Source organism: Lycium ferocissimum, chromosome 8, assembly GCF_029784015.1.
Source record: "Lycium ferocissimum isolate CSIRO_LF1 chromosome 8, AGI_CSIRO_Lferr_CH_V1, whole genome shotgun sequence".
NCBI classification, from domain to species: Eukaryota; Viridiplantae; Streptophyta; class Magnoliopsida; order Solanales; family Solanaceae; genus Lycium; species Lycium ferocissimum.
The window spans coordinates 7,293,964-7,304,676 of record NC_081349.1 but is presented as its reverse complement, the minus strand read 5'-3'; the positions used below and the strand labels follow the sequence as shown (position 1 = coordinate 7,304,676).

The following is a 10,713-nucleotide window of genomic DNA, read 5'->3' as shown; positions in this document are numbered from 1 at the left end:
TCCATCTGTCGTCCATTAGAGGAAAAGCAAGAAAAAGAATATGAATTAATTAGTCTTTCTTATGGTCATAGTTTATTAGTTACCTACGTTTTTCCTTTATGAAAAAGAAGTGCAATTAAAAAAGAAAAGAAGACATTTATCAGAGGAAGTAAAGAAAGTACAATCAATTATTTGGTGTGGCTTTTGAGTCATTGAAAGGAATGCAATTAACAACTAAAACCATTAATAAATCTGGAAGAAACTAAACAGAGGATATTAAACTGGTCAATGATAGCCTTCTTGATCACTTCCTCCAAACGGTAAGCAAACTTTTTCTCTATTTTAAGTACTATGCATTAAATAGAAGAAAAAAAATTGCAAACTGAAAGTAATTATTGAGGATGAATTTTGACAATAAAAAAAAAAAATGCATGACATATGTTTGTGTCAAGCTTGTATTAATGTATTGATTTTATTACTTGCAGGATTTATTAACAAATAGAGGAAACTGAAAAAGTGGAAAGTAAATGGCCCAGGAGTGTCGCGCAGTGATCGGTGACATAGACCTTGTGAAGGGCAGGCAAGTAGATAGTTTGATGATTAATCAATTGGACGATGCTAGAAATCAACTAGAACGTGTAGCTTTATTGCTCCCGAAACTTGAGGAGGTTCGCCCTGAGAACGCGATATCTACACAACTAGGGGCCCTATTTCAACAAGCTCATGATGGCTTTTCTAAGGTATGTACGCACATGGATATACGTTACACCATCAGAATGATGATTTCAAAGTCGCTGAATAATCAAATTGGAGAACATTGCTGAGCGACTCAAAGCATCTTCAAAGCCATTAAGATCATCTAGCCGAATGGTTTCAGAGGTGCTGAAAATACTTAAACCCATGAATATTGCTGCGCGAATTGGAGCTTCAAAGCCATCAACATCATCTAGCCAAATCACTATGGAGATGGTGAGGTTTGTTAAAATTTTGCTTGATTATGTATGGGATCGTAAACCTGCGTCATCTCTGGTTTTCACGAAGCGGCGACTTCTACAAGCCTTCTTCACGTTTACTGCAACGCGGTGCATTGAGCATGAGAGCATGAAGAATTGCTTCAATCATGTTGAGAAGGAAGCTTATAGAGCACCAACGTTCCGTTTCTTTCCTAGTGAACTTGAACATAAGACTTTGTTAAATTCTGAGCTCTCTAAGAGCCTCTTGATAGCGTCAAGGTCATCAAGATCAGAGACTACAATGAAGTCCAGATGTATGCTTGATCTTGTTAATGCTCTCAGAGAGGATCTGCAGGAGCAGCTGTGGGGTCATCAAATGCAGTGGCTCGAAAAAGGACTTCTTGACCTTTCTATATTTCTAGAGAACATGCAATATAAACACGCTCCACTCAAAGAATTCAGTTCTCTTCAATCACTTGTCGAAGCTCTAGCCATTGAGGCAACATTTGTTATCTTCTTCGATGATACGGATCTTTTATCTCTTTTGCTCCTGAAGTTTAATCATTTCAATGCAGAAGTCGATCTGATTGAGATACTAAACAGAGAAGCCACCATAATTGCTCCTCTGAAAGATCTGATTGACTATGCTCGGGGAGAGCTGATATTCTTGAGAACTTTTCTCATGGATTCATTGGAGCAGTACAAACAGGAAACTGGCATAGCTGATCTTATTCAATTTGAGACTGGAAGAGCAAGGTCAGATATTGTGTCTCTTTCTTACCGCTCAGAACAAGAAGACATCACCAGGAAAATGAATCACTTGCATTTTCAATTGCTTCTTAAGTTCAAGTTTATTAAGGCAGCAATTGGGCAGATGTTGTTACACCTCAGATTTTCGCACGTTAAAGTCGCATCATGAGTTAGTCGACGCAAGTTCAAAAAGAAATTATCTTGAAGTTAAAAGGGATTGAGTTTATTAATATAAATGGTTACAAGAGTTTATAAATAATATTAGTAAGTGGCGGAAGATTTGAAGGGTGAATGAATCAAAGAAGCATGAGTTTCGTAAAAAATCGGCAAGTTGGGAATACGATAACTTGTACTTTTGGGTGAGATTAGGAGTGCTCCACATGCTAAGAAAGTAATGATATGAAGTATTTGAATTGTATAATGGTCTCTTGTTAAGTTTGGAAGTCAAGCGAGTTGTAATACGAAAGTCGACAAAGGGCATCGCAAGTTAAGTTTGTAAATTTCACTGAAATTTGGGTCAGATGTCTCGGAGCTTTTCTCTCAATCTACTTGGATTTATGGGGTGATCCACCTACCAAATCGAAGGTTTACGAGTCTAGTTTCCATTGCATTTTACCGTTCGTCGATATGACATCGGAATAGAGAGATATTCGCATTTTCGTCCAAGGACACAAACTGCCGCGGGAACAGTGACCAAGGTCGGTGGCTGCTCACTTAAAGTTATATAAAAGGCCCTCTTCACGAACTTTTCTCCATTTCCTCACCATACATGACTTGTAAAACTCTCAAACCCTCTCCAATTAATCCTCCATCAATCTCAATCCAAACCAAGAGAAAATCTATCAACTTTAACATGAAGAACAACATGGCAACTTCGAAATTGTGATTTCTTCACTATTTCACCTTTCGGAGGAAAACCTTGCTTTGAAGTAACTTGGAATTTGAAGTGATTTTCATAACCTAAGGTATATTTTAACTTCCTTTTGATCTCTTTGAACTTCTACAAGTAATTAAACCTAGAAATTTAGTGAAAACCCCATAGAATAAGCTTTGACAATTCTTGTGAACTCTTATGGACTTGGCTTGATAGTTGGGCTGTTTTATTTGGTTTTAACGTGTTGTTTGGACCTGCGTTGATATGGATTGGATCGTATTGACGAGAAGGAGTAGAAAAGTAGAATTTGATAGCGTCTTACGAGGAAATTAAGCTATAAAAAGTCCTATAAATTGACGCCTATGAGTTGCTCGATTAAATGTCTAAATGAAGATTTCTATAAGCTATGACCTTGATTTTGATCTTGAATAGTCTGTATTATGTAGGAAATCATTCGTAAGACGTTCGAGGACTCGAGGAAATGTATACAACTCTATCGATGCGGTATGTAGGGCTTTCTATTCTCTTTGTGGCATGACTAGATTTCAAATGACCTTTCATTGAAAAGTTGTTCCGCTAACTTGGATCGATCGCGTTCCATGATAATTGAGCTGACACATACTAATCTATGACTTGTACCAAATTATGGTCCACATCTCCTATTGGCTATCGATTAAAAAGACTTTCCGTTCAACTTGTGTCAATTATGTCCCAAAATGGTCAAGCTTACCCTTTTCTCATGAATAGCTTGTATTGAAGTACCTTTCACATTTCGTATCCATCTTGTTTATTGAATGAAGAATGATATTAGTTATGGTACTCTTCACATCAAAGTTGAGTTGATTGTACTTCCTTTAATTGAGTTAATCCTTATCTTCTTGTCTATTGCTCAAGGTGACGAACCTCTCGTTAGCACACTCTTTCCGATAAAAGTTGTATCGATCATATTTCATAAGAGTTTGGCTAACTTTGGCTTCGTGAATAATTCATAACAAGATGTTTCCTTGTACTTTTACTTCTTTGGCCTAATAATCAAATAATGATAAACGTAGTGACAATAATGATAATCGGAGGATAACGACGATAGGTCACTCCGACTCTTTCAATGATATTTCTTATGAGGTCAGTCTTTCATTGCACTTATACATATATATATATATATGTATGTAGATACATATATATATATATATATGTATGTATACACATAAATATATATATATATTTATTTATTTATTTTCATTACCGAGCCGCGCTATAGTCGGCCGAGTAGGTACTTATATATGCACCAGACATGTTTCTTTCTTTCCGAGCCGTGTTGTAGGTGGCGGCAGGCACGTAGGCGTGCGCACCTAGATGTATTTCTTTCTTTACCGAGCCTTGTTGTAGGTGGCGGGTAAAGCACGTACGTATCGCCTTTGCCATCGATCGGTTGGGCGAGAGATGATGTTATGATGATGAGCTCGCCCCACGAGAGGGATTTATTATTGTTATATGATATGATATATATACCTCCACAAATGAGGAATGATTTTACGGGCATGCGTTTACATTTATGTCGTGATTATGGTCGCCCTCGGTGGCCTCGTTCGAGTTTCGAGTTGTCTCTATATCTTTTCCCAAGTTATACGTATCTCTGTATGCTTATGTTATGTTTATGCTTACTTTTACATACTCGGTACATCTTTCGTGCGCTTGACGTTTTACGCTATCGTGATCATGCCACGTACGGTGACGGATTGTTGTACCTTTCTCAGTAGGATACCAAAGTTCAGTAGGGATGTTCGCACTCCATTCTCCGAAGTTGCTGGTCAGAGTCATTAAATAGGATGCATGCATATATATATATATACAGAGTATGGCTATGGGTACGTCGGGGCCACTGTCCCGACCAGTTGATGCATATTAGTGGTCTTAGAGGCTTACAGACTATCAGTCAGTGTACAGGTATTGCGTTTGGCCTTGCCGGCCTTCTGACTAGTTGTCTTTCTTGGTTGTGGCCTTGTTGGCCCTTGTAATTTATCTATGTGTTATTGGGCCTTTTCTGCTTGCAGGTTGTTATGATATACTTCTTACTATTGTTATTCAACGGCCTCGTCGGCTTATGATTCACGTTACAGAGTTTAGATATCACAGTTGGTTCGCTCGGCCCTTCGGGTACCAGGTGCTGGCCACACCCCAAGGTTGGGGTGTGATAGATGTGTCCCAATATTTCTGCGTCATCAACATTGGACCATCCTACAATAAATCTGCTGAACTTTCTTCCTATTAACTTTGAGGTCATTGATTCTTATTTCAGCATGCTAAAATCCTCAAAGACATCATCCTCAGATTGTCCCAAGATGGAATTGGTTTTGATGAGGTTTCATGAATATATTCTTGACAATCTACTACTGGAGGATGAAATTGGTTTGTCATTGACAGCTGTAGTTGAGGTTAAAACGTTTTACTATAGATTGTTGCTCCTGGTAACATATCTTGCTGATCCTTTGGTTCAATACAGTGGATGCGAGAAGCAGAATAATCTCTCGACAGGATTTGGAACTATTGGAATTGCTGCTGAATCTAATATCTCCTTATCTGATGAGGATGCTGTGGATAGAAACAAATGTAGGAAAGTCAATCTTGTTTTTCAGTTTTTGACTGGCTTTCTAGCTTATCAAGTGTGGAGGACGCTTGACAAAACTAAAGCACAAAGCCACTTTTGAAGCTCAAATTATGGATCTGATTCAAAGTGCTCATGAAGAGCTATTTTTTCTTAGAGCTGTTATCTTAGATGCTCTCAGGCAACACACAGAGCTTAATGAATTGCAAGATGTCCTAATGTATGCTGAAGTGACTACCAACAAGTTAGCAGAAATCGTTGCTTATTGTTATGAAAATTTCATGGACCGAAGCAGCATTGAGAAAATTAGGCTTTTGTTGTCCGATTCGCCACAAGAGTTTGAGTCTGTCAAGCTAGAGTTCAGAAAAATATGCTTTCAATTTCTGGATTCATCACCTTAAAACATGACAGATGAAGAAGGCCTTATTAATTTCTTAATTAAACCACCAAAACGGGCTGCTGAACTGTGACGCTTGTTCAATTCCTTTTCTGAAAAAACAGATCCTTTCAGTCAAAGACAAACTAGTGTACTTGGGATCTTTTCTTGCAGATATTGTACAGTATCGTGATATGCATCAAGAGCTCAAAGACCTTGTGAAACGTGTTCAAGATATAAAGTATGTCTGTCTCTTGCCCATCAGGGATTATACACCTGCTTGGTATTACATGCCATATCTCTCTGATGTCAAGCAACTGCTTCAGTTTGTTGAGGCAGAGATCAAAATGATTTGTCTCAAAATTCCAGATTCTTCAAGTTATGGCTTCCCCAAGATAAATGAATTAGGATTTCGGGATTGTTTCTTGGGAAAATTGGATGGGATGTTAAGTTCTAAGCTCGATTCAATTATCAACTTAAAACTTCAAATTGGATCTGTGAAGGAGGGCTTATTGTGTCTAAGATCGTTGGCTGATCCTTTCTCAGAAATATACGATGAGCATGATGAAGTTTATAGTCTTATAACAAGTGTTACTGCAGTGGCATACAAGGCAGAGTATGTCACGGACTCGTGCTTGACCTATTCTTATCCACTCTAGTACAAAGTTATTTGGATTTCTGAAGTTGTTGAGAATATTAAGCTTTTAAATAGAGTTGTTAGGGAAACATGTGAAAGAAAGAAGATAGATGTGACAGTGGACAAAGTGAAAAAAAACCTCCACTTATCTTGCGCCTAATTTATCAGCTAATACTCCAGGATCCAATGAAGAAACAGAGGGTTTGCGGGAGGTGATGGACCAAACAAAGAAGCAATTACTTGGAGGTTCACCTCAGCTAGATGTCATATCATTGGTCGGCATGCCGGGAATTGGTAAGACTACTCTTGCTGAGAAGATTTATAATGATCCAGTAATCATGTCTCGCTTTGATATACATGCTCAGTGTCGCGTGACTCAAGTATATTCATGGAGAGATTTGTTGCTTACCATCTTGAATGGTGTGCTTGGATAGCAATGAAAAAGAAGATAGCGAATTAGCTGATTAGCTATGTCGATTCTTGTTGACCAAGAGATTCCTAGTTCTCATTGATGATGTGTGGGACACAACAGCATGGGACTATCTGCACACGTGCTTTCGAGGCTCTCAGAATAGGAGTAGAATTATTCTAACAACTCATCTGAGTACCGTTGCCAATTATGCTAAATGTGAAAGTGAACCCCATCATCTTCGCTTATTCAGAGATGAGGAGAGTTGGACATTATTACAGGAAGAGTTGTTTCAAGGGAAGAGCTGTCCGCATGAAATTGTTGATGTGGGGTTACGAATAGAAAAAAATTGGAGGGTTGCCTCTCTTCATTGTATTAGTTGCTGCTGTTCTCAAAGAGAAAAAGATGGAGGCAGAATTGTGGAAAGAAATAGAAGAAAGTCTAGGTTTGCTGAATATTGGTAGCTTGGAAGAGAGCATGTCTATAATCAGATTCAGTTATAGGAATTTACCGCACCAGCTGAAACCTTGTTTTCTCTATTTTGGAGGACTTTTGAAGGGAAAGGATATTCATGTCTCAAAATTGACTCGGTTGTGGATAGCTGAGGGTTTTGTAAATATAAATAAGGAAAAAGGACTAGAAGATGCTGCAGAAGGTCTATTGGAAGATCTCATTAGTAGAAATTTAGTGATGGGCGTGGAGAAGAGACCCAATGGAAAGCTGAAAACATGTCGCGTTCATGATCTTTTGCATAAATTCTGTTTGGAAAAGTCTGAACAGGAGAATTTCCTTCTCCAGATCAATGGGTATAAAGAACTATACTGATTTTATTGTATTAAGTTTATCTCAACTTTCATTTTTGTTATTTTTTTTGTTTAACAGATTCAGGGGAGAAGTGGAGTATTCACGGAGGGTACTGCAGAAAATATGCAAGCCCTATCTAATGGATGATATATTTCCTGAAAAATCTAAGGAATACCGGTTCTTTGTTCATTCTTCTGAGGATCAGATTGATCTGTGGTAGCCATTTTGCTCAAATGTTCGCTCTTTGTTACTCAATGTGATTGATTCGGATAACTTGTTATTGCCACATGATATTTCCTTCATATTTAACAGCTTCAAACTTGTTAAAGTGTTGGATTTGGAATCCTTAAACATTGGAGGTACTTTTACTAGTGAAATACAAATTTTGATTCATTTGAGGTACTTTGCTGCCCAAACTGGTGGAAATTCAATTCCTTCATCTATAGCGAAGCTTTGGAATCCCGAAACTTTTGTGGTAAGAGGATTGGGAGTTGAGGTGATATTACCTAAGTTCACTTCTAAAGATGGTCAAAATTAGGAATATACATGTAAACCATCGTGCTTCATTTAGTTTGCAGGAGAACATGGGTGAATCACTTACTGACTCTCAATTAGATAATTTGGAAACTTTTTCTACTCCGCATCTCTCTTACAGTGAAGATACAGAGATGATATTGAGAAAGATGCCAAAATTGAGAAAGCTGAGCTGCATATTTTCGGGCACATTTGGTTATTCAGAGGAAATGAAGGGAAGGAGTGTTCTTTTTCCCAGATTAGAGTTTCTAAGTCACCTTGAATCCCTCAAGCTTGTCTCCAACAGCTATCCAGCTAAACTTCCACATGTCTTCAGTTTCCCCTCAAGACTAAGGGAATTGACTTTGTCAAAGTTTCGTCTGCCTTGGAGCCAAACTTCGACCATTGGAAAACTTCCTAACTTGGAGATTCTAAAGTTACTTCTCAGAGCCTTTGAAGGGGATGAATGGGAAGTGAAAGATTCAGAGTTTCCTGAACTCAAATACTTAGAATTGGATGACCTCAAACTTGCACAGTGGTCTGTCTCTGATGATGCTTTTCCTATGCTTGAACGTTTGATTTTAACGAGATGTAAGCGGCTTTAGAAAATCCCTTCTCATTTTGATGACACTGTGTCTCTAAAAAGCATTGAAGTAAATTGGTGCAGTTGGTTTGTTGCTAATTCAGCCCAGGAAGTTCAAACAACCCAACATGGAGATATGGCAAATGATGCGTTCAAAGTTACAATACAGCCTCCAGATTGGGCTAGAAATTCATCTCCTGGACTCTTTATCTGTTATGTTCTAGTCATGTTCACCTGAGTACATTTACACTCATTCATTTTTCTTTTACACCACATCATATTTATTTGTTACTATTATTACTTATTTCAATTTCTTGCTCTTAATTTTTTTTTTTTTTTTTTAAAAGAAGCTTATGTTCTATATCCTTCAATCTGAGTTCCCTTTCTTGCTCATAATATAGGGAAGAGTACTGCACTAATCCATTTTCGCATTGCATTTATCATTCAGTCTTGCAAACAGAAGATGGAGGATGACCTCAACTAGGTGGATTTTCTCTTGAAGGATCTTCTGCAATAAGTGAAGTGTTCGAATACATTTCGACCGTTTTTGGGACTATTGGAAATGGGAAATTATTGTTATCATTAGCTACCAAATAAATTGCAGTTTCCATTTTAAACATTCTTTTTAAATCAAGTGAGTGTTAATTATCTTGAACATATTTGATTACTTAAAAGCAATTATTCATTTCGAAAACTAATAGAGGGATGCAAAGAAGTCCTTCAACCCCCTTTCATGGCTAAATGAGGAAATGCAAGAAAGGAAGTTTGTTTTTGTTTGACATTGCCATATTAGCGAAAGGAAATACAGGTTGAAGGGTGAAAACTTGAATCATTTTGTTCTTTAGATTGGGAATTTCTTTTCGCATTTATTTCTCTTTTTTCAGGTATAAAGTATGCATTTTACAGATTGAAGTCAGCTTATTTGATAATTAGAGAAGAAAAATTAAGAAGCACGCTTATGCAGGCTGAGAACTACACACCGGGTTTTTTGATGAGGCAAACAAGCTTGGGCAAGGTGGATTTAGCACAGTTTATAAGATAGTGAGCTGAGAATATTGCACTCGTTTAACAACTTTTAAGTTTTAGTTTATCCAACTATAATTCACAAGTAACAATATTCACATGATCACGTCAGAGTAAGCCTAAACAATATGCTCACTTTGCCAGGGAGTTCTACCAGATGTGAGAGAGATTGCTATCAAATGGCTCTTCTTAGCAGAGGATATATGGCGCCAGAATACTTAGCCTATGGACAAATAACCTAAAAGGCAGATGTTACAGCTTTTGGTGTTCCTTTGTTAGAAATTGTTACTGGAAGGCAGATTAATAGAAGCAAAAATACTGAATACTCCGACAGCTTAAATTGCATTATAAGTAGTTAATCATTTCTTAAATATACTTCCAACATACTTTTGCCTCTATACAGTTGCAGCAAGAAACGTTTTGTTAACTGGTTTAGCTGTTGCCGCGGATGAAACAGGCATCGCAACATTTTGAACATGGGAGAGTAGAGGAACTGTTTGATCCAAATCTTATTTTGAATACTACCACGGTGGGTAAATTTCATGAATGGTCACTTAACTAGTAATTTTTTCACCAAAGTCACTTAAATATGTTTTCTAACACAAAAGTCACATAACTATCACTTTTTTCCACCAAAAGTCACTTAAATATATTTTTTAACACAAAAGTCACGTAACTATCACTTTTTTCACCAAAGTCATTTAACTATGTTTTCTAACACAAAAGTCACACCTACTGAAAAATTCAACTTTTGATGGATAATATTTTTAATCTAATAGATACAAACTCAATTAAAAAGATTCGAACCGATCTAAAACTCATGTGCAAATATTAAAATAGCAAAAGGGTGAATATATTTGAAAAAAAAAAAATTATCACAAGATTATTACTTCCAATGCAAATAGTAATAACTATTACTCCGTATAATTCAATTTCCTACTATCCAACAACATGTAACACTTTTCAATATATATTGGAAAAAAGGGCCAATAAAATTCACACATTTTTTACTTGAGAGCCGCTAGAGAGAAGGATCTTATATTTGGTGAAGGATTGGTTTTGTTTCTTTAATATTTTAATATTTGAATGAGTTTTGCATTGGGTCGATTCTTTTTAATTGAGTTTGTATCTATAATAAATAAAAAACTATTACCCATCGGAAGTTGAATTTTTTTTGTTGGTGCTATTTTTGTGTTAGTAAGGTAAATAT

At 37.0% G+C, this 10,713-nt stretch overlaps 1 pseudogene; it reads left to right on the top strand.

Annotated features, from left to right (window-relative positions):
* The first annotated feature begins 282 nt into the window (after nt 1-282).
* Nucleotides 283-8,817, top strand: LOC132067157 (putative late blight resistance protein homolog R1A-4; annotated as a pseudogene).
* Nucleotides 8,818-10,713: the final 1,896 nt, after the last annotated feature.